At 27.2% G+C, this 22,996-nt stretch overlaps 1 protein-coding gene across 1 annotated transcript in view; it reads right to left on the reverse strand.

Annotated features, from left to right (window-relative positions):
* LOC107443661 (toll-like receptor 6) overlaps positions 1 to 22,996 on the reverse strand; it is a 131,778-nt gene that overhangs the window by 69,154 nt on the left and 39,628 nt on the right. Inside the window, exon 2 of the mRNA XM_016057604.3 lies at positions 19,100 to 19,132. The gene's annotated coding sequence lies outside the window, so the exon portion shown is untranslated. The remainder of the gene's footprint in view (positions 1 to 19,099; positions 19,133 to 22,996) is intronic.

Raw genomic sequence — 22,996 nt, forward strand, 5'->3', positions numbered from 1 at the left:
TATATATAATTTTTTATTGATACTAACAAGAGTTTGGGCGTCTATTATTTGTTAAAAAGAAAGCAATAGATTTTCTATGATACTGATAGGGGGCTTGATTGCTCTCCAAAGGTCACTGATCACAAATTGCACAGTTATTGTTAAAAAAGAGATATTGTTATAAATATGAGTTGAGATAAAAAATGGACATAAGAGAAAAGCTGTTTTATAGATTATTGATTGAAAGGATTTAGAAATGTTTGTTTTTTTATAATTTAAAAATTTTCTGCATCAACACACCATACTTGAAAATAATTATAGATCCCTAAACTTCTTACAAATGTTTCAGATATTTTGTGATACATTAATAGTTAAAATTAAAATCATTAAAAACGTTGATATATATATACATTTTTATTTATAAAAAAAGTTATATTGCAAGAAAAAAACGTTCATTATTACTTGGAAAGCAAGTACTCTTCAGAATCTAATTTAAAATTTTTTAGTTCGTTAACGTAACATAATTATCTTAAAACGAGAATAATAGCAAGTGTACTTGCAATAAAAGATAAAATTTAAAATGCAAGCAAAGAAAAGATAAATAAATTCTTACTAAGCAAGCAAAAGAGAGATTTTAAATTATAAAAACTAGTTAATTTATAGATGAGGCTGAAAGATAGAAACTCATTTCAGTTTCACTTGCGCAATAAACTGGAGTTTGATGATCTGTATAAATCTTAAATACTTTAATGCTAATTGTCATCAAGACGGTTCAAATTTTACACCGGGTTTGGTGTTTCTTCATCTAAATATTACTTTTGGAGACTTGATGGGATTATATGAGAAAATGTTCACAGAAAACTTAAAAATATGTTTAGCGAACCTTGCCTACCCTAGCCTTTAGCAAACCTAACCTAACCTAGCCTTTGAGGCTATCTACTCTTTTGATCAGAATACAGAGAAGAAAAGAAAATCACTGGTGTGTGGGAAGAGAAGCTCAATCTTCTCTTCCCACACACCAGTGTTCAACACCAGGTTCGATCTTAAAATTCGTTTAAAAAATTATTTTAAATTATATCGATTGGGCGATACATTTGAAAAATGGAATTTATTGATTGGTTTAGCGTTAATCATTGTTTTACGTCAATAGTTGACAGTCCTTTTTTTTTCTTTTTCAAGTATTTTAAAGATATCATTGCTCATAGCTCACATTAATTAAAAAAAAATTATTTACATTAGCCAATAAAAAATTTTTATTTTTTATTCGTTATGTCAGATAAACAAAATAATCGATGTAAAGTTATCTAAGACAACTTATGTTTTATTTATATTTTCGCCTATTAAAATTAGTTTCGATACAAAATGAATAATTTACAATAAAAAATAATCAGAATAAAAAATTGCACTACTGGTATTTTGGTAATGAAAGCAGTTTTATTAGGTAGCAACTGTACTAATGTAGGTACAATGCACTGTATTAGTATATTTGGTATCTATTAAAACTGCATCAACATTGCGCAGTTTCTTAATAGATATAGCTGAAAGAGAATTTCTTGTGGCCCCTCGAAAAGCAATTTTCTCCGGTACTTATCACAGAGCACTGAAGAAAATTGCTTTATCGCTTTAAATTTAGACTATCATGAGTTAACATAGGCTAACAGCGTCATGCCTAGTGATACTGAATTCATTAAATCTTCATTTTGGTTAAACAACAATAAAAATGTGATTTGCTCACTCTAAGTGTAAAGTCAAAAAATACTATATAAAAAAACAATTAGACTGTTTTCTTGAACCGTCTTATAAAGTTGAAGAAAATTCATCACAATTTTGTTATTAAATCATAATAATTAAGTGAGAAATTTTGTTTTATTTTTTTCAAAACATGAGGTGCCGCGTTTTCGTAATTTCAACAAGAGATGAAAACCGATTCTAAGAGACTTCTGAAATTACTCGGTAGTTTCTTTAATATTTTACCGCTATGTAAGCTTGTGACTTTTTTCAACTTAAGAAATACTTTAAACACTTTACGTACAATTAAACTTATTAAATTTCAACAAATACCCGATATTATCATGTTAGTACATAGTTTCGCAGCTTTTTATATGAACATTGTAGACTGCACTAAAAATGATTTTTTTTGTTAATTTTCAGCTTTTATTTATTGATTATTAAAATTTCAATACGCAATTCTGAAATTCAGCTTAAAAAGTTTTTCAATTATAGGTTTATAAGTTTTTTACAAAGGTAAATAAAACAGAAAAAAATATTGCATGAATGCAGAATTATCTGTTCTTAAAAACATTTTATTTTAGTTTATATTATTAAATTAATTAGTAAAATGATAGTTGTACATTATTTCAGCTGAATAATACAGAAAAAATGTAATATTTAATACTTACAGCTTATAGCTGCATTTATTTTATTCACAATATATTAAAATCAGATAAAAGTCCATAAGATTTTTCACATGCTTGAGACAAAATATTTATACTGATGTACATTTATAAAACAAATTTAAAAATTTCAGAATTGTTAAGCTAATACTCTCTCACAATCGTTTCTTAAAATTACATTTGAGTCTTATGTTATTATTTTTAGTCCTATTCCAGTCTTATGTTATTATTTTTGCGCTAAATGCAAACTTTGTAAAAATGTGTAGCGAAACAAACTTCCTACTGTTTTACAAACCAAATATATCACAAGATTTAACAATAGTCCACTGGGTAAAATATTCAATCTACATAAAATGTTTCATGTCTTACACACCCTTTTCCTTTATATGACCTCCAAAAGTGTTGTAGCACTTTAAAAAAAAAAGCTTTTTGCCACATAGTCTAAAAATCACCGTTGATGCAGTACCGATGTTTTTGAAAGTCTAGGGCTTAGCACTAATGGATTAAAGTCAAAGGTAGGTCATATAAAGCACGCGAACTTGGAACAAACTGAGAACAAAAAGAAAAAAGAAAACCATTTTTCATAATGGTAGAGTAAAGTGAGAAAATGTCCTGGCACCGAAAAATGATGGATTGCCATCGGGGTCCTCGATTTGTCATCACAGACGAAACAGGAGCAGAAATGGTTTTCCAAGCGTCTTCAAAGCAATAAAGGAGCTTTTTAATTATCTTATGTTTTAACGTTAGTTAATTAAGAGTGTTGAAATATTTTTGAAGCATTACTTTTACAGTAATGGACCAAACATATTTAGTAAATTTAAATCGTCGTTAAACACCACTGCACTTTATTAAATTGTGCCGGCATGATAAATGGTTTTTATTCATATTTCGTGACAGTGATTTTAATGGTAAAGTTTAAGTATTAATTGTTTTTGGAATTTATTATTTCTTTTATACATTTCTATATAGTATCTGTATTTACATTTGATGAGTTCCTTCATCGTTTCCTTGTTCGACTTAAAGCATGTTTAAATACTTGATAGTTTTAAGTAGTATAATTTAAAACACAGTGATTCGCATGAAGCATTTTATTTACCATCAATAATTTTTTGATTGTTATATGTAAAAATTATTGTTCGATTAACACTTACATGCTTCTATAAAACGTAATTTAAAACAATATTGATAAATATAGAATATCATAATAATACATTTCTATTTGTATCCTGGCTCCAAAAATGATAAATTTACATCAGGAACCTTGTTTTGTTTCCACAGACGAAACATTAGTAGAAATGGTTTTTCAAGCGTTTTCAAAGCAATTGAGAAACTTTTTAATCTGCTAAAGTTTTAACAGTAGTTAATTAAGAATGATGAAATATTTTTTTAAAAAATTATTTAACAGAAGTGAATTGAATGTAAGTAGTATATTTTAATCATTGATAAACAATACTGAACTTTATCAAATTTGGTTGAAAAGATAAATGGGTTTAATTCATCTTTTACAGTAATGGTTTAAATGGTACATTTTTAGTATTAATTATTTTTACCGTTTAACATTATTTTTACATTTAATGTTTGCATAGTGTCTTTTTCTACATTTTATGAATTATTTAAACATGCTATTGTATAATTTAAAATTTATCTGAAATACTTGATTGTTCTAATTAATATGGTTTAAAACACTACGCGACTCACATCAAGTATTTAATTTACATTGATTGTTTTGTTAACGCTCGATTGTTATCTTTAACAACTGTTGTTCAATTAACAATCAAATGTCTCATTTAAGCGTAAGTTAAAACTATATTTACGTACATATAGTAAATGTCATAATGGCTGAATATTATTATCTGTCACCAAAAAATGATGGATTGCCATCAGGGTCCTCGATTTGTCATCACAGACAAACAGGAGCAGAAATGAATGGTTTTCCAAGAGTCTTCAAAGGAATAAAAAAGCTTTTTAATCATCTTATGCTTTAATTCAATTATTTTTAAAAAATTGACATAATAATGCTTTAAAGAAAAATTTAATTTTACAAAAAATTGTGAATAATAAGAATGAAAAAATAACAGAGAAACTTTATGTTGTTATGTTTATATAAACCTTATGTTATGAAGTAATTATATGTTCCAAATACTATATAAAACTTATTATTATGAACAAAGCAATTTTTTTTAATAAAGATAAAATTGGAAATAAAAAATGTGAACCCCACAAAAATGAACGATAATATACAGCATTAAAATCTTTAGAGTCTCCTCTGCATTTCTGTAGTAACCATTAAGATTGAGTCGTAGAATGGGAAAATCCGATCATTAGATCGAAAGTTAATCAGGGGAGTCCTTTCTTTGGCGCACTGTACGTTTAATTTTAAATGCCACCAGGTTAGGTGCAATACATTGATCCGCGAAACTTTTGCTCAAGGTGATATTTTTGCATCCAATGTTTCAGATAGGTATTTCATAAATTCTTCCTATTAAAATCACGGAACACGGAAACAAACATACTTTTGCATACAAGAAAACCTTGATGCTTTTTACGGAAAGATTTCTTTAAAAAAATGCTTTACTAATCATCATGGAAACGTATCTAATTATTTGCTTGCTCTATGACTTTCAATGGAACAAAAACATGATTGAAATATTCATGTATCATACTATACATTTTATTTACTGTATCTTTTAAAAAACTATTAAAATTGATAATTGATACACAATCTACAAATTATTTTGCAGTAAAATGCTAAGTTTTAGCTGGATCAAATTTTTATTTCTAAGTGCTTAGAGACAGGAAAAAAATTATATATTTAAAACTAAGTTATAAAAATTTTATAATTATTCAATGCACATTAAAACTTATTTTCTGCAAATTAATATTTTTAGCCTTGCAATGTTTACATTAATTACGAAATCTATCATTCTTACATAATGCACTTACGCATTTTGCACTAATTACAAAGATGGATTAGATAATAGATAAAAAACTCAAAAGAAAATGCTTATTTTGTTAAATATATTGATTATGTTACTAGTTTTGGGTTAAAAAAATTCCATGTTTGCAAATTTCTCTCAGATATCCAAATTGATTAAATATAAATTGTAAAAAAAAAATGAATAAACAAACTCAAACTTTACCCCGATGGCGATTAAATATTTGCGGAAGTTGGATGCTAATGACGTAAAATTAATTAGTACAGCGCTGAATTTGATGGGTATTAGACAACCTTATTTTCCCTCGACACTTTTATCTTCGTTATTTGATGCATTCTAAGCATCTGTGTAATGTTGGAGAAAACTTTCAATTTCTGATGCATTATTAAACAATTGGTGATATCAGAGATATTTAATCCAAAAAAAATGAATCGGACATTCTTTATTTGGGTCGCTTGTTTTAAAATACATAAAGGGGAAAAAAACTTTTGTTTTCATGATTAGGAAAACTCTAGCTGTGAGTAGTTGAAACTAATAAATGATTTTAGAGCAAAACAAATGGCGGGAGAGAAACAAATCTATGAAATTACGCGACTGGCCTGTGTCGGAGTCATGGAACTGGATCTGCATCAGAAAGGTTCTGAGTTCGAATACAGGGCAAAGCATGGATGTTCCTTCATTTTCTGCACTAACTGTGGGAGCAATGTTGGCCCACATAATATTATGTCCCTAAAAGAATGGTCAACAAATCTACCCTTCAGATGCCTGTGTGACGAAAGGTCATTTTCCTGGTGGGCATTGGAAAAGAAATATGTGCAGTTTAAAGCTATCCATGTGCAGTTTAAAGCTATAATTAAAAGAAACGGATATTCTATTTGGGGTCATTTATATGAGCTAAGCACATTATTAACAGTAAAAAAATAGAAAAGCACATATATAATATAATTTGCTATTCTTTATTTGAGGTATATTAAACAACCGCTTATTGCAGAAACACTCTTACTTTCTTTACTTAATACGTTCTAAGCATTTTTGTAATGATAGAGATAGCTTCAATATCAGATGAGTCGTTAAACAATCAGAGAAACTAAAGCATATTTCTATCTATACCTTACTTAGGTGACATGTTTTAAAAATTCCAAAACTAAAAAAAATATGTCTCGATTGCATGACTAGATAAATTCTATTTGAGACTGTGTAAACAGGTTATTTTTAAAAAAAAATGAAGTCATGAAAAATTGGGATAAAAATACACAATGATCAAAATATGAACTGAGAAAAATTCTGAGTAAAATTACCGTAATGTTTGGTAATGGGACTTCTGGTTAAAAAAATCTTAATTCCGATAATAAAATCTTAAATATACGGTATTTAAATCATTAATTAATTAGTAATTTTTCTATTTATATGGAAACGGATTGACTGGAATTCAGGTTTTCAAAATAGTTCCTATTGCCACACATTGAGTAAACACAAAACAGAAAAGTAAATTTAACTAAATCAGTGATTTTTGATACCATGCTCTAGGATATCGTGGTAAGACTACCACATTTACTAAATTTTATAACACATCATAAAATCATAATTTTTTTAAAATTTTAACAAAATCATTTCTAAAAAGATTAGGTAATGATTTACCGAGATTATTGGTGCTCTTTTTGAGTCAATAGGTTTTGATGTATTTTAGAGACATGATAAATTTTAATGTATTCTGGTAGCAATGATCATATTCTTTTCTCAATGTAATCAATATAATGCTATTATCTCTAATTCAAACACATATTATATCTCAAAGTAGATATTTAGTGTTAAGCACAACATTAACTGTTAAGAAATAGAATTTGCTTACTCCTTAGATACATTTTTAATTTATTATGAAGAGAGATTTTTACAGTTTGGTGACAATATGAAAATACTAATAAACATTTTGTAAGATATTTTTATAGGATATTTAGATAATATTATATTCTGAAAATATTTTTTATGAAGATATGTACAACACTTACACAACTCATCATGTTTCTGTTAATATATATATATGTATATATATATATATGTGTGTGTTAATANTCGACAAAGCTCTAAAAGGCGTTTTATTCCCATTAAATTTCGTCCTTTTGGGTTGCTTGAACTAACGTGATTTTACAATCGAGTGGCTTTAACGACCTGCCGTCCTGTTTAGAATTTTTTTGAACAAAAAAAAAACTTAATTCTTCCTTTTTTGTAGACCTGGTAAAAAATTTAAAAGAAATAAAAATTTGTGTTGTAATTGAACTGCGTTACATTTGACTTGCCATCATGTTCGGCATTTCATTAAATAAAATAAAAAATCTTGATTCTTCCCTTTTTGCAGTTCAGGTAAATAAACTTAAAAGAAATAAAAATGCGCGTTAGAATTGATCTACGTTACAATTGACCTGCAATCATGTTTGGCATTTTCTTAAATATAAAAAAAAAACTTGATTCTTCCCTTTTTGTAGTTCAGGTAAAAAAATTTAGAAGAAATAAAAATTTGCGTGATGATTGATATGAACTACAGGCAAGAAAAAATTCTCCAAAAAAGAGTAAGTCATTAAAGGCAGCTTGACTGTAAATCAACAACCCGGCTCAATAAAAGGACAGATAACTGCTGTAACCACAATATGATAAAAGTTCGCATTCCTAATTTCGAAGTATTTTTTCATTGGTCATTTATTCCCATCAACTTACACTCCTTTTGTGGTTTGAACGGATCACTTTATATATTATAGGTATTTATTATTCAAAGTAAAACAAATATTCCCACAACGACCAGTAGTTAACCAAGTGAGTATTGTAGGTTAGGGTTTTGTACTTTTTAAATCAACGAACGGCATTACCGTGGAAGAGCACCAATCACCCATTAAATCTGTAAACCATCTATATACGGCTTTTTAGCTTCATCCTGTCTTTGGGGATAAAGTCCAAACTCACAGTTTAATGTCTTAACCACTGTATGATCTTATCTGTTCTGATTAAGGAGCAGTTGGTTTTTCGAATTTTGATGAAACTTTTTAATTGGAGATTTGTTCTTGTTAGGGTCTGCATATTCTGTGGTTTGAATTAATAGAATTTGAATATAAATATATATATATATATATATATAATTTAATTTCCCCAACACGCTAAGGGTTTGTCCCTACCTGCTCGCTCAGCCCGTCAAACACCGGAACAGCTTTTGCAGATCCACCACTAGCTTTCACGTTATCTTGCTTTATTTTCAATACGAATTTAGTATCGTAGAATTGTTACACAATGCATACTAATGAGATTTGATATGCTTTATTATAAATTATCTTAGTATTACTAAACATTTACAGCGTGTCATTATTAACGATCTGTGAATTACCCAGTGGAATGATCCGAAGACAATAGTAGAACGCGCACATTTACACCTCCATTATTTCAGATATCTGGATGATGGTAGACATCAACCAGTCTACGGGTCATGAATCATGCCTCGCATGGCCATTAATAATTTCTGCTAAGAGTCAGCATTGGCTTACGTTTTAGAATGGCTACTGCAACTCTTGAAGACAACTAGGGAGAATAGAATAAATCCTCTCCTGTTACTCGTCTCTTGGGATTCATTATCCGTTATCTTACTTGAGGATTATTTTAAATCTCAGAATTAGTTATTATTTAGTAACATGAATTTAGAAATACAGTTTTGCAAGATTAATACGTAATTGATTTTGAAAACTTGTTTTGTTCTCTTATTAAAGAGAGCTACATGTTATTTTTTCCTAAATTTGTTTGCGCGGAATTTATAGCCTCGTGATAATATTGCAAGAATAATATTCATAAATACAGCCTAAATTTAATAGTTTGAGTAAATTATTTTGATATCTTGTAATCTTAAACTTTATTTCCAAAACTTACGACATAGAAAAAAATGATATGAATGAATGATAGGACATAGTAATTAGTTTAGATCCATTTTATTGTAAAATTTTGATGAAATAAGTCTCCAAATTAGATGCTGAAAAATGTGCAAACTTGGTGAGTGTATAATTTTTTTTTATTTAACACTAAATCGACTGATCATATACACATTAAAGTGTGTATTTAAATCTAAACACCACTAATGGAGACTTCTTATGACTAGTTAACAGGTATTTTTATTTATTATTATTGAATTATTTTTGCATCCCAAAATATCAATTTTAACTTCCTCTTTGAAATCGACAGATGGCAACAATAGGTTGTTTATTTGTAAACAAGAGAGGTTGTAAAATTGTCATTGCAGGCGCTGTAAACTATTCCGAAGAAAAAGAAGTTTACTGTTATAAAAGGTTTGCATGTTTTTAGTTGGGTAATAAATAAAATATGCTATCATGAAAAGATTTAGATAAATTTGTCGGTTAGATTACATGTCTCTAAAATATTTTACTTTTATTCACTTCTGTCTTATTAAGCATAATTTACATTAGTTTCAATATTCATTTTGTGATAAGCGTAAGTTTGATAAACAAACTAATTTTATTTCTAAAACCTTTGTTTGTATATTTTCTAAATTTATAGTACTTGATGTCTAAATTTATAGTTCTTGAAATGGATTAATATACGATGTAAAATGCATCCTCTCCTAATGATGAAGCAACCTGCAAATCTTTTTGTATACATCTATTTTGGTAACTGTTTAAAAGATTTTATAGGATATGTAATCAGCTTCTATTTTTTTAATTTCAATAAAGTATGCAAAGTATTTCAGTCCTACTTTTCTCTGTAAGAATCTGTTATACCTTGATTATGATTGCGTTTTCTTCCTCATTTGAATTACGACTCTTTGTAATTTTACTTTACTTACTTGATTTTTGAAAAAAATTTAAAAAATATTTTTGAAGGACTGTTAGTACGAAATACCATGCATATCTTTCTCATAGCATTATCTTTCATTGTTTAAAAGATTTTGTTGGGTTTGTTTTATGATTTTATATTTTAATTTTAAAAAAAATGTCAATCAACCAAAATTGTTCATTTATAATATTACTAGCTAATTTTTTTCCATCTAAAAAAAGCGTTTGTTTTGTATACAGGTTTAATTCCGTGATATGTAATAATATAAACAACTCTAAAAAACATTTTTATACCTCACATATAATTTTCTGAGTTAAAAGTACTTTAAAATAACAAGCTTACCTAACAAGCCAATAGTGAAACTCAGAAGATGTATTAAAAATCATCTCCCGTCAAAAGAAAACTTTGAAAAGATATCTTAAAAAATGTTTCATCTTTGTTTCAAAATGGACACTTCTATACAAAAGAATATCAAAAGGAATTGGCAGAGCTTCAAAATTCCAAGCCTTGTTCTTAAACTGGAATCAATTCAGACTCCACCCAAAAGAATCCTTTTGTATTTCTCGTTCTTATACCTTCTTAATGTGTTTTTTATCCCCGCATGTACCGACAACTAATCTCATCAATAACTCGTTGGAAGGGCCGTACAAGGCATTTCCGTAAATACCCACCCATCGACATCTATATATTTAGTTCTTTCAGTTTTTTTTTAGTTTTTTCAGTGGCGAGTATTTTTCTGAAGGGTTATGACGAGTGAGCAGTTTATTTTATCGCTGCAGTTTTTTTTTTCAAAAATAAGCCATTGTAAAAATGTTTATTTGAATCAAAATAGAAGAACAAATGCTGGTATAAAATGAAGTCAATTTTGTTTATTGGTCCAATATTTTGTGTTTATTTTTAAGTTTAAAGAAAATATTCGAGTAAGATAATTTGGTGCAAGTGGTTTCCTGGATTGTTTTTAAAACTTATATTTTCAGCTGTGGAATTTTTAAATATCAATTGATTAAAATACTTTACATTATAACATTCAATATTATCTGGCAGTTTTTTGGAAAAGTGTCATGTGAATTAAAATAAGTTTGACAGCAGCGTTAAAATTTTTTTACTTCAATTTACAATTTTTGTTTTATAATAAATTAAAATTAGCATACTTTATACTAGTAGTGTTCATTTTTGTATTAACGGAAATGTGTAGGGTAGCTATAACAACTCTTTGCCTACATGTCACCCAAAATTGGATGGCTATAGTCGTTATTTTCAGCAAAGTGTTAAAGTTATGGAAATAAACTATTACAGAAACACAGATATCTTTTATCGATGATCAGAGATAAATAAATTAAAAAGAAATGTAATAATAGGAAAGAATACAGTAGCGAAAGGTAGCATTTTAAAAGAATAAATGGAGCTGCTAAATTAACAGCAGTTAAATTAATTACCAATTCCTTAAAATTATTAACTTATAAAACAATAGTAGATGTAAAACGAAACGAACGAACAATTTGTTTATGTTCAGTCATACGAATATGTTAAACAAAACTTACCTGCAGTGTATGTTGTATTTGTTGTAAAATTATACGTACAGATGCACCACTCCTCTCTAAAAAATTGTAAACGCAGACACTAATGCTGTTTTGGAATTTTAGCTCAAGCTCAAAGCTTAATTTTAGCTTTCTTGTTTTAAATGTAAACATCCTTTAAATCAAGAAGATTTATAAAAAACAGAGAGGATGATACAGTTAAGTTTTTAACATTTAATGATTGGTTCGTTAATTTTCTACTCAAATTTCAGTTTTAGAGGTAGAACTTGACGTGCCGAAATATTACATTGATTTTATTGATTAATTTAAACTGATTTTTTGTAATTCCAATTCATTATTGCTGTTGTAATTGCTTTATTTGCGACTTCCTTCGCACTGATTGCTTAAAACAGTGTTCCTATATCCTTTTATGCATGGGAAGTAGAAAAAAATTCTCCTGTTATATTTTTTTTTTATTTTGTAAGCCCATACCCTATGTTGAAGATAAAAAGTAAAAATAGAAGGGTTGCATAGTATAGCATATATAGTGCGACAAAAAATTGTTATTTTTAAAATCGCTCAGACTAAAAAACGAGAAAATTTCTTATTGCGATTGTACAATCACGAGAAAATATATGGCTAGAAAATATAAAAGAACAAATATAGCAACGAAGGATTCATTATTGTCGGAGTGGAACAATTAATAGGTAGAGCTATTTACTGTATTATAATTTCACCCTTTGGTAAATTTCAATACTTCTACTAATTTCCAAATTATTATAATAAATTACTTTTAATGCATTGTTTCGGACGCTTGATTATAACAGCGATGCAGTAAAAATAAATTAAATCAATACCATCAACCCATATATTTTTACGGTCATAGTCCATTACCCAACTAAATACATACACTGTTTCTTATATGACATCTTCATTAGTTTGAACATAATTATCGGCAAACCCGATAGATGAATTGCAATAACTGTCGAACACATTGATGATATATCTTTAGAGACAATAGCCATTCCATTGATTTGTGAGACTGCAGCTTTTCTCTGACCATAATGCTCGACAGTAAGTTGTCTAATGACGTGTTCAGATATCGTAAATAAATATACTATTCGAATCGTGTCTTCCACTTTCACCCCCCAAAAAAGCAAACATCGTATAGTGGAAGCATTTCAGATACGTGTTGTCAGTCTTACAGCCATTCGTTATATCCTAGCGTTGTTCTGTCACGAACGTGCCTATTTTATTGAACGCTGGCAATCGACTTGAGAATGCCGTGACGCTCTCTGTCTGTGTCTAAATGCCTCTGCGAATGCAACTGGAGGAAAATAAGTGTAAGTTGCTGATAAAAGCTCCATCTGAGCTAAAAGCAAATATTTACGAAAAAAAGTGAATGGTTTACGCGAATCGTTATGCTGAATTAAATAAGTTGTTTCACAAAAGTATTGAATTTAATCATGTTTTTAAATTATATGTTCGGAACTTATTTATTGCGTTGCCTCTAGTTTGTAAATCGATTTTTTATCAATAACGGATGAATATGAAGAGATTATTTATGAAAAGAACAATAAAAAAAAACGAGTGTTAAGAGGATAGCTGTGTAAATAAATTCGATTATTTTTATTAATTAAGTTTTTGAACTAGTAATTAAAAATTTAGATACCAAATGTTTACAAACGAAGAGAATGTATTAAATAAATCAATCTGCTAAAATTAGCAAGTTTCATATAAATGTAGAATTCAAGCTTTTTATTTTAAATTATGTATCAGAGCTTATTGATTGTATTAGATTTATTTCGTATGTCAATGTCTTATCCATAACGAAAATATCATATAATTATGGAATTATGATGTATTATAAAAATATAAAAAATTGCTTTAAATATGCATTTGGTAAAAAAATTATATGAATAACAAAGACAACGTATCTTGATTTAATTAAACTATTTATAAATAAAGTTTTATGGAGCAAATATTAAAAAAAATAGTTTTCATAAATTGAGATATTTACTAAAAAAGTTTTGAATCAATGCGTTTTAAATATTTATAAAAGCATTGAATTTAATCATAATTTCAAAATTGCGTTCAGTACTCATGTCATGCTTTATATCTGTTCATAAATTGATTTTTCTCCGATAAAAAAAATATCGTAAGATCAAGAAAATATATAATATAAAAAAAAAAAGGTAATCTATTGAAAATTTCAGTTTCAGGAATACATATACAATTTTATCAGATTGATTGCGTGCATCAATTGAAATTTGCAACATGCAAATAATGTCGAATGCATATAAATTTAGAACCGTAACTAATAATTCGAAAAGTAAGTTATAAATCAAGCTGCAGGTATTACGTTTTAAAAAAAAAATTGAAGCCATTGTCTAATGAGGAAAATGCTTTACAGTAAAGTGAGTTAGTCCTAAACGAAACTATAAAAACTAAAAATATGCTATTCTTGTTACAAGAAGAAATTAATTCAGGCAAAATTACGATAATGTTTGGTAATGACGTTCCCAGTAAAAAAAATCATAATCCTGGTGAATAAAACTAAATTATACGGTATTCAATCAAAAATGAATAACGTAACTATCTTTAATTTAGCTTTCTATTTAAAGTGTAGTTTCTTTCAAAATATGATAAAAACTAAATCAGTGGTTTTACAAAAACTATAGTAAGCAGAATCCAAGAAACTATATCTTAAGAAGAAAAAAAACTAACTGGGAGATTTGATAAAAGAATTATTATTTCCAGGCAAAGAAAACAACAACTGTATATTTAAATATTTTTATCATTTTCCAATTTTTTTTCGCAACTGATTCAAATTTGATTCCTTTTGGAAAATCTTAACTATCTTGAAATTACTAACCTTACTATCTTTGAGTCAAAAAGTCAAAATTAAATACCTAACTATCGTTAAATTAAACTTTTATTCGAATTAGGGAGTCTTTAAAAAATAATAAATGTAGTAATTTTACTGATATTGTAGCTAAACGAAACCATAAAATATTTCTCATTTTTCATTAGATAATTATATATAAATATTTTCAATTGAAAATTTATCAAAAGCAAAGCAATTGTATCCTAGTTTATTTCTTTTCAAATTATCAAATATGCTTTTAAACATAAAATAAAAATAGAAGATCTATGTAAAATATTTTAAGAAATAAATAAAAAGTATCTTAATTTCAGCTCCATATCTGTTTCAAAATGAAATTGAAAATTTTTGCTCTTGAAATGTTTTTAAATGTAGATAAATTTAACTATAATATTTTAGTTAACTTAATGAGATATTCTGAAGGCAAATTAAAAAAAAATCATTTCATCAGAAATTTCAAAAGAACATTTCATTCCTTAAAAACTGTAAAATTTTAAATTCTTAGCTTTCTTAGAAAATTATTGTAAGGAAATGTTTATGAATTAAGAAAGATTTCTTTCTAAATGAGAAATTTCAAAACAAGTTTTATACATTTATAAATTATAATCATGATTTTATTTCCGTCATAAACAAGAATTTTTTTTTTCAGTGTAAAATTTAGATCGCGCATATTTATTTAAATAAACTTTCTTAGGAATATATCATACTTTATTTAATTATGTTTGATAAGCGAAAATGGAAAGCAAAGGTTCAATAATTGTGAATTAAAATGTGGAATTTAAAGTTTTAAATTTATGTTACCTTAAAAACTTATCTTCAAAATTATTCAAGAAACAATTGTTTATTAACCACTTAAGTAAATTATTTAAGCAAATTATTGTTACCTTAATAGCTTATACGTTATTGAATATTCAATTTTTGATTAAATAACATTTTACAAAAATAAATACAAAATATTTTCAAGGATATTATTAAAAATTAAATTTCTGTTTTTTGTATTGATTCCAAATTACCTTTTATGCTAGTTAAGTTTGAATGGATCTGAATTTTAACACAATGCTTAGATTTGTCTATTTTAAACATAAAACACATAGTTTACTAATCTAACTTAAACACATACACATCTATATAGAACCTATTTTATTAAAAGGTTCAGTTTAATTAGGGTTTGTTGAGAAATTTTATTTGACAAACATCATTTACCTTATCGATCTTGTATTGAACGCAATTTTGCAACAAAAAAAAATTCTGCGTTATCATTTTCGAAATCTCTTCATCATTTTTGTAATCTTGCAAGAAAACTAATATTTTTTTCGAATAATATTTTATCATTTTCGGACTTGGATATCTATTTTATAAAGTTAGAAAAGGGCAATTGAATTTTAACTTCATGTTTTCGTAATTTTAACTCCATTCTAGAAGACTAGGTGAATCATAAATAAAAAAATGTAAGACTGAACACTGACATACATATAAAAAAGAATTCACTTAAGTGTTTAAAGCATAGGATAACAATGATAATTCCGGCATAGAGACGAATCATATTTCTGTATAAAAAAATAATTAATGTTTTCTGTTATATTTTGTGTACCTCTGTATTTTTCCACTATATTTTGTCCTCTGAAAATTATGTCCAAGCAAGATTCTTTTTTCCTTGTACTATTTTATACATTGGCTACCTGTATATATTATGCATAAATGTTTAATCAAAGTAACAACTAGCAAAGTTACATCGGAAGTCAACAGTTATCACTGAATGATATGATTTTCAAACTTTATTTTATTTCAAATATTTGATTCTTCTTCCTGACATCCCATTGAATATAGAGATAATGTTTTTTTTTTGGATTTATTTATTTTTACTATTATTTCCAGAATTCTTCGCTTTCCCAACCCAGTAGTTTCTTATTGTTTATCATTGTTTATTTCTTCTTAAACAAAATTTTTCCCCAAGAACTGGTTTCTAAATATTCATTTATTTTATCATTGCATGAGAAAATTTTGTGAATTTGATAATAGTAAAGAAACAAACTATTATCTGGATTTCAAAAATAGTACTCTGTACCTTAAAACGATTTTAAGTATAGTGGGATTATATAGTTGGTCTCGAACTAGATCAAAAAACGTGTCTGTATAAGAAGTACTGCAGTTAAGTGTAGATGTAGTATAGTGTAGTTTAAGAAATATCAGCACAGAAGGAAGTGCTTTTGAAATTAGGCCAGAATTTTTTTTCTGCGTGGAAAAAATATTCCGGTAAAATTACAGTACTGTATGGTATTGAAATTTCTGGCAATTCTTGTTACTAAAATATATGATATTTAAACCATTCATTAGGTAATTTTTCAATTTAGACGGTTGATCAGAAATTCTCGCTTATTAAAGTATTGTTCTTATTACCACAAATTTAGCAAGAAAATACCAACATGAAGAGTAAATTTAACTAAATAAATGGTTTTTAGGCCATGCTGATATTTGAAAAGAAACAACAAGATTAGCGAGTAGTCATCAGGATTTATTCTTTGTCTTAGAATAACAATTGCGAATAATTTTTTACAAGTTCATTTGCTAAAATTCATACCAATAATATTATTTTTAAACATATAATATAGCAATTAGATAAACAGAAATTGTTTGCTGAAAATTATTGATGAAATACGCACTAACTTCTCAGGTGTATATATTATCCAACAATTCTCTTTAAAATTTCTTTACTTTACAAATTGTTTCTGCAAAATGCTTTTAAAAAATATTTTTTTGGATTTATTGATTCAAAAATATTTATTTATAGTATTTTTTAAAAATATATTTAAATATTTAGTTGAATTTGCCCTGAATAGTTGGTATAGTTGCTTAGGCAAAATACAATATAAATTAATATGTTATAAAATTCTTTTTAATTTTAAATTTTTTGCTTTTTTTGAGCAAGGGAACTCAAAGGAAACAAATATATTTTTATAAAGAAAAATAATATTTTGCACATGAGTTTAAGTGCTAAAAAACTTTTGTTATTTATTTTTGCAAACATAAATTACGAATTTCGTTATGTTTATTGATGAAGATATCGATTAAGAACCAAGATTTAAATTCGTTACAAACTGTAAAACTCTTCTGCAGTGCAAACGGAGCTGAACAACTTTCCGCTTGCATTTATCATAACTGACATCGAAATTATTCGATCAATGATTGTGTGTCGGCTAATGCTGCATGCAAAATACAATTCAGAAATGTACAAACACGCATAGGAATGTGTAAGGAAAAAGCGTGATCAACATTAATATCAATTGAATGCCTAATGTAATAGTAGTCACGCGAGCTGAAAAAAAATTTGAATAATGCTCTTGTTTTCCGTTACTATATGGGATTTTAGATCGAAGCCTGTTCCAGAAAATGCTTGAAAATTCTCTTGTTTTACGATATTATATAGGATTTTAGACACAAGCCTGTTCCTGACTAAATACAAATCAAGACATTTGAGCCGCAGTGGCTCAGGTGATAGAGCGCTAGCTTTCCAATGAGGTGAACCAGGCTCGAATCCCAGCGATGGCTGGTTGATTCGAATTCCTCACCCAGTAAAATATCCTCAGTAGTAGACGAACCATGGGCTTCCTTTGCCAAACATGGGAGAATTTCCTGGTTTTCTGCGAAAATCTCTATGCTATTTCATGATTGAATTCATAATTAGCGTGATTAACCTAACAATATATTTCTCGGGTAAATTCCATCAAAAAGTCCTCCACGAAGACAAATTTCTCCCAATACTTATTCCAGGAGTTCTCTTTTCTTCCTGTATTGGGTTTCTAAATTAAAAGACTACGGAGTTGACCATTGCTATTGGAAACCTGATATTGGGTCAGCGTTCAATGATGGTTATAAAAAAAAAGAGAAAAAAGAAAAAAAATAGAAATGTTTAAGAGAGCAAAGCAAAATAACTCCATTAACCCTTTGGTGACTAATCAAGATTTAAATGATGATTGCTGAAAAAGGATTTCGTTGTACGAAACCAAATCCAGAAATCATCTAATTTTACCTATCAAATTTACTTTGTTGAACTTAAATATTATTTAATTCTTCAACTCATTAGTTTCAGTTAAAGTAAAAAAGGGCTCTATAAAATGTCAAAGAGGGCGGCTGAGGCGGAAAAATGCAATATTCGTCCGAAAAATCGCTGAATAACCACATACTTTTTAATTTTTAGTAAAATGCCATCATTTACCAAGTAAACTTGTTCTAAGGATTTTCCGCATTTAATTTAACATATTGAAAATTTGTAAATGTAGCAAGAGTAACAAAGAAAAATATTAGACGATTTTTTTCGAATTGAGATTTTTCTCTCTTATTATATAAAGTTGAGTTGTTTTATTTGTTAGCTCAATCTGTACTTATTTTAAAGAACTGCCACATCCTTTTCGCATAAAATATTCATCATAATTTTTAAAGACCTATTTAAAAGAATGATTTTATTTCACCTATTCAGAAATTTAAAAAAATTACGAATATTATTGTTATTTTTTTCAAGTTCAATATGTCATTCTTACTTATTAATTTTATGACATTCTAAAATTATTAACATACCTAGAATGCCTTTTATTTGCGTTCTTGGAACATCTGAAAGGAAGAAATAGAAATTAATTGAAATGCTAATATATTGAAATTATTAGAAATTAAGAAAAATATGAAATTCAAAAATAAATGTGTATAATTATTTAACAAATTCAGGAATAAGTTTTAATATCATTAAAAGTTTTACACACCATAGATTTCAACTTTCATTTTAGCAATATTTAAATTTCTTATTAAAACAGTACCCATTTTGAGTTCTTTCAGCCTGCTTTAACCTCTCTTAACTTATTTTATCCCATTTTAATGACAAATTACAAAACATGTCACTTTTCAAGTTTTAAGAATATTTGCATACTCATTAAACTCTGAATAATTTATTCACAATATATCTTTCTAACTTATCAATAGAAAATGTTTTAAGCAAGCCATATTTAACCAACTTTAATTACAACTCCATCATAGGTAAATATTATTCAACTTGGAAAAATACATTTTGTTTCCGAAGACACACACTCATCACTTTTCTTTTCAAATTTCATTTGCTGTTTTCATTCTGCTATAAAAAAGGAGCGTTCTTTATGTAACACAGACAGTAATAATGAGTTGGTGGAGAGGAAACACCTTTTCTTTTGATTTACACAGTAGGGCTTTTGTATTGGTTTTCTCTTTATTTGAGCTGTCTTACCAAAACATCGATAATGGAACACACTCGATGTTGACAACTGATGTCTATTGGCTTATCAGTCTTGTAAACTCTGAGAGCCAGGGGTTACAATTTTATCTCATTTTTCATACTTTATTTGTGGTGCTTTGTCTGATAAATCGATTGTATATTGTAGGGTAGTTTTTGCTATTCAATATCATTAGATCGAATGTTCGTTTTCTATAGCTAGTATGTATTTTAATGTATGGATTATTTTCAATTTATGTAATAATTTTTAATGTATGTATTACCAAACGTAAATTATTTTAGGTCTGATTGTGGAATAGATATTCAGAGTGCACGCCATACCTATTTTCATAATTCCATGCACTTTATATTTTATTTCGTTATTATTATTTTTTTAATTATATTTCTGTCATGCGCGTGACTTGTAAATGTTCTGTGATAGAAAATTCAGCAGACTTAATAAATGAATTCAAAAATTGTTTTGAAATACTTTTTGCTAATGACATATTAGGATTACATCAATGGACAATATTCAATAATCATACATCTGTTCTTATTGAATAACCACAGATTATACTAGCACGAGCGCATACACCAGACTACGACAATTCGGATAGGAGGTTAGATGGTGATAATAAATACCCTGCCATCACACCAGACTCCCGAACCGGTCATTAGCGTACGGACTTTTTCAATATTCTTTTTGTGTAAATTCAGCATTAACCACAATTTCCTAGCACTCATAATTTTAATTGATTTATCTGTAGTAAAATTATTCAAATTTATAGTTATTATGGATGCTCAAATGCTTGACATTTGTTACGGTATTTTTTAAAAGGCAATACCTTATAAATTTCCTTGAAAAACACGCGAAGTAAAGTCAAAGACCAGGAATATAGTGAAATACTAAATTTTATGAAAACCACTCATGACCATCCAAAGAATCATAAAAATTCAGATAATTATTAAGAATAAAAATGGATAAAACTTAATATTTTCTAAGTAAATAGTTGCATTTATTGGTTTATTAATATTTATATATTTACTATTAAACTTGCCAAAAGTATTATGCTCAATTGGAAAAAAAAGCATTCGTAGATAATTAAACTTTGTGTTAATCCTAAATACTTTATGTCTATTATTGAATACTTTCTGATAGATTTATTTCATTTCTTATAAACATTCCGTTGAATTTGTTTTTTTACCGATGAGTTAGCGCTAAAGATATAGGTTTAAAATATTATTATAATTGGGTTTCTTTTTTCATTCTCAAGTCAATTGAAATCCAAAATGAACTCAATCAAAATTAAAATGCTTGAAAATAAATACTAATGCTAATGATATTTTTACATTCGTTTTTATCGGACAAATGCAATGGTACTACTATAACCTTTTTTGAAGCCGGATGCAAATTATGTAGCTGAATTGACAAATAATGCATAGCTTTATTTATTTCATTTTATTCACTTATTTTGTTTTTTTTTTCATAATACTAATTTAATGTTAAATGTTCAGTTTCGTATCTTCTTTGCTTTTGAACCCAACTTTTAAGAAAAGGTAATTCTTGGATCAATCCATTGGATCTCCTGAACTATCAGAACCTTTATTGTAAATCCCAGAAATAATTAGAATTACATATTATTATCTATACAATTATATATAATATAATTACAATTATAGAAATAATTATAATTATATATTACAATTATTTATTAACAATTATATTAGTCATTTCATGAAAATCCTCATTATCATTGCTATTATTTTATGTCAAATAATAGATAATAATACATAATTTTCATAATAGATAATTTTCTATTATGCTTTAACGCTTTATAAAATTATTATATAAATAATAATAGTTTACAGCACTGAATAATATCAGCTGTAGCTTCCTTTTAGAACTAGGCGTAAAATTATTATACATTATATAATTACAATTATATAAATAATTATAATTATGTATTACAATTATATTTATAATTGCAATTATACATTAACAATTATATTAGCCATTTCATGAAAATCCGCATTATCATTGCTATTATTTTATGTCAAATAATAAGTAATACTGGATAGTTTTCATAATAGATAATTTTATATTATGCTTTAACGCTTTATAAAATTATTATATGAATAATAATAACTTACAGCATTGAATTATATCAGCTGTAGCTTCCTTTTTGAACTTTGCTGCAAATATTATCTTCGAAAGTTTTGTAATCATCTTCGAAGCTTAGAGCAGACTCTTTACAAAATACTCTTAGATATTAAGTTCGTTTCAAAGTGCATCAACATTTCAACTACCTCAAACACCAGGCATATGTGCTTTACGTATCTGTTTGAGGAATTTTAGTAATCATATTGAAAGCTTAATACATTGCCGTCCCATGTATTATAGGTTGCGCTTATATATTTGCTTAGAGCCATTTCCTTTAAAATATTTATTAAGAAATATTCGGTCGATTAGAAGAGTATTTTAAAAACTAGCAGTATTAAAAAAGTAAATTTTTTGAAGTTTGATTCAACAGCGCTATGCATTTCTTATAGAATAATATTTATTTCATTATTTGAAGACTAATTTAATATTTTATTCTCATTTTCAAATAAATAAATAAATAAAGGAATATAGTACATGTTATGAAAAGTACATGGGGTAAACTACATTGCTATGCTAATTTTTAAAAAAATAACGATTAAAATGAGATAGTTACTACACGGAGAAAAAAAAATTAAGTCAAACATATTTTAATAATTAACTAACGAAGTGAATTCGATTAATAATTAATCGATAGTGACTTTAATCAAACCTTCATAGATGCAAATCAGTTAAATCGGGTTTCGTTCAACGCTTTTCACAATTGTAAAATTCTGCAGAACAATAAGACTAGTGATATTCTTCTGAATTTAAAAAAGCAAAAAACTGCCTAAAATCATTAGGAAATGTCACATCTACTTTAAATAACACCTTGTTCCACTTAACTAGTAAAAATGTATGATTTAATTGGCTTACTCTACTGTTCTTTAAGTAGTGAATTCGGTAATTACAACAATATTGCTAAACTATAATACCCAGATCTGAATATGACATTTGACATTTCACTTAACATTCGTCTTAACAAAAGACCTATTTCAAATATTAAAACCATTGTTGAACTTATTTTGATTAAATTTTTCTTCCTATTCGTGAGAGGTTTAAATAGTATAACGTATAAAAACAATACTCTGTAATAAGTTCG

The sequence above is a fragment of the Parasteatoda tepidariorum genome, chromosome 3, assembly GCF_043381705.1.
Source record: "Parasteatoda tepidariorum isolate YZ-2023 chromosome 3, CAS_Ptep_4.0, whole genome shotgun sequence".
Lineage (NCBI taxonomy): Eukaryota > Metazoa > Arthropoda > Arachnida > Araneae > Theridiidae > Parasteatoda > Parasteatoda tepidariorum.